At 36.6% G+C, this 3,094-nt stretch overlaps 1 pseudogene; it reads left to right on the plus strand.

Annotated features, from left to right (window-relative positions):
- The first annotated feature begins 802 nt into the window (after nucleotides 1–802).
- LOC132042606 (cytochrome P450 71AU50-like) lies at nucleotides 803–2,653 on the plus strand (annotated as a pseudogene).
- Nucleotides 2,654–3,094: the final 441 nt, after the last annotated feature.

Here is a 3,094-nt window from a genome sequence, read left to right on the forward strand (position 1 = left end):
AACCTGTTATTTTGTACATTTACACAACATAAGAGGAAGGTGAATTGAATCATTCCAAATATTTTTCGCACACACTTAAAATTTGCCTAAAGTTCGTTCGAGTTACAGGAACTAACTAATGGAACCGGTATGTGATGTTTCTTGCTAGTGTGTTCTAAGAATCTAAAGTACGTATAGAAAATACGACTTTACGTGAAAAACTACCCTGAATTAAAGGTGTAAAACCACCGGACCACACCCGTGTGGTATTTCAACTAACTCGTCCCCACTAAAACAGAGCCAAATTCATATTACACTGGTAATCCTAAGATCTGATTACCGGTAAGCCCTTCAGCTAAACAATCACTTGATAGTTATTAATATCCTTCAAGCTAATTCTGGCTTGGAACGATGTTTACTCCAACTTATCACAATTGAATTAATGCTTCCATAATAATCTAATAGGATTACAACTCGATAGCCGAGTTAATTTTTCAAATTGTCACTCAACTCTCAAGTATGTGCAATCACTTAATTTATTTTTGTATCAATAAAGTAGCTTAACTTATTTTTATATCAATAAAGTAAATCAACTTATGGGTTTTCTCTTACAAAGTCACTCTAGCCGGAAATGCCACTTACAATCACCAAATAAATTACTTGGTATGACTTTAAAACTAAATTACTCCATGCATACCTAACAAAACCTAATAGTGCATTGATTTTTCTACGGTGGCAGCCAATAGCCTTTATATGATTCAGTTCTCTGGACCCTTTCCATTAGAGCTCTTTTAGAAGCAAAACAATTCAGTAAGTATTAGACATGGCTTTTATATGGGCAACACTAGTGGTTGTTCTTATTGTATATGCCTTGTATGAGCTGCTAAACAATATCCAGAAGAGGAAAAGGCTTCCTCCAGGTCCAAAAGGGCTTCTCATTTTAGGACATCTTCACTTGTTAGGTAAAAATCCACACCAAGATTTCCTAAAACTAGCCAAGAAACATGGTCCGCTTATGTATGTGCGACTAGGACTAGTACCTACAATCATTGTCTCGTCTGCAGATGCAGCGGAGAAGGTCCTTAAGACATATGATCATATATTTGCTAGTAGGCCTCATAATGAGGCATGTCACTATTAGGCATATGGCCAAAGGAATTTGATATTTGCAAAGTATGGACAATATTGGCGCAACATGCGCAAATTGTGCACTCTGCACCTTTTGACTAATCAAAAGACTAATTCATTTCAATCCATGATAAGGCAACAAGTTGAGCTTATGATCAAATCACTGAAAAATGAACCTCGTGGTCGCCTTGTTGTTGATCTTAATGCAAAGATTGCGTCCTTGAATGCTGACTTGACTTGCTTGATGGTGTTTAGAAAGAAGTACATGGATGAAGATTTTGACAAGAGGGGATTCAAAGCTTTAGTTCAAGAGGTTGTGCATTTAGTTGCAACACCAAATCTTGGAGATTTTTCCCCTTCGTTGGTGTACTTGATCTCCAGGACCTCACTTGCCGGCTCAAGGATCTTTCAAAGGTGTTTGATGAGTTTCTTGAGAAGATTATTGATGAACATGTCCAGTCTCATGAACAGAAGCAATCCAAAGACTTTGCGGACACCATGTTGGACATTATGCAATCAGGAGAGACAGAGTTCCAGTTTGACCGTAGTCATCTAAAAGCTATCCTCTTCGTACCTTATTTCATCCCATTTATATACTCCCCCCATCTCAAATTATTTGTTGTAATTTCAAAAAAATAGTTGTCTCAAATTATTAATTATTTGTTATTTTAGAAGTTCAAGACAAAATTACTTACTTTTTTCCCATTTATCCTTAGTAGTAATTGTTTTTGAAGATGACAAACACCTCAACTATGGCGAGATGACACATAATAAAGTAAATATTCAATGAAGAGAGATTATTCTGAAGACATAAATAAGGGTCAAATAGTCAAAAATCTTTCCTAGTGAATGGAGGAGTACCTCTAATATTATAAACTCATCATACGATTATATTTGCTCGTAATAATTTCCCCTATTTCATTTTTTATAACAGGATATGCTTGTAGCAGCAATGGGTAGTTCATCAACAGCTGTAGAATGGATCCTGACAGAGCTTCTTAGACACCCTTAAGCGATGAAGAAACTCCAAAAAGAGTTAGAAGAAGTGGTAGTCCTTGAAAAAATGTTGAAAGAAGAAGACTTGCAGAATTTAAAGTACTTAAACATGGTTGTAAAGGAGGGAATGGGGCCGCATTCCGTAGTGCCACTAGTTCCTCACGAGGCGATGGAAGATTTTGTAGTTGATAGCTTCCAAATAAAAAAGGGATCCCGGATCATGATAAACTTTTATGCGATTCAGAGGGATCCAAATATTTGGCCTGAGCCTGAAAAGTTTTTGCCAAAGAGATTTATCGAGAGCAATATAGATATTCGTGGGCGCGACTTCCAACTTTTACCATTTAGCTCTGGCAGAAGAAGCTGCCCCGCAATGCAGTTGGCAATTGTCACTGTCCGCCTGTTATTGGCACAAGTGGCGCATTGCTTTGATTGGGAGCTTCCAAATGGTATGCAACCGTGTGATTTAGACCTTGATGAGAACTTTGGGATAGTAACATGCAAAGAAAACCATTTAATGGTTATTCCTACTTATAGACTAAACGTATGATCAAAATACAAATTTTCATTTAGATACCTCATCATCAGGATTGTACTTGTTGAAAACTTAAACCTCTTCTCGGTTCTACTCTTTTGATTTTTGTGTTTGTTGTGTGCTTAACCTGTTATTCTGCAAATGCTAGTGGCAACAATAAATTCATGCCAAATTTGATTGGCATTGTTCCTATAATTTGAATACATGTACAATTGATCTTTTCTGTTCTTGATTCCTTTAAAATGTACCCTTTATTTTATCAGTTATCTATCTCAATGAGATGGACCTGTAGAATAACCCAAAGCAGATTAAAAAATAAAGGGGAAAAGACTCTATGAACCTACTAAGAATGGAACAGGCCCCATTAATCTTGGGCAGTAGGATTTTCTAGTAAGCTCACAAAAAAAGGTGATATCTGAGAGGTGATAAGCAAACCCCTCCTATACAAAAGCTTAT

The sequence above is a fragment of the Lycium ferocissimum genome, unplaced genomic scaffold (assembly GCF_029784015.1).
Source record: "Lycium ferocissimum isolate CSIRO_LF1 unplaced genomic scaffold, AGI_CSIRO_Lferr_CH_V1 ctg1649, whole genome shotgun sequence".
Taxonomy (NCBI): domain Eukaryota; kingdom Viridiplantae; phylum Streptophyta; class Magnoliopsida; order Solanales; family Solanaceae; genus Lycium; species Lycium ferocissimum.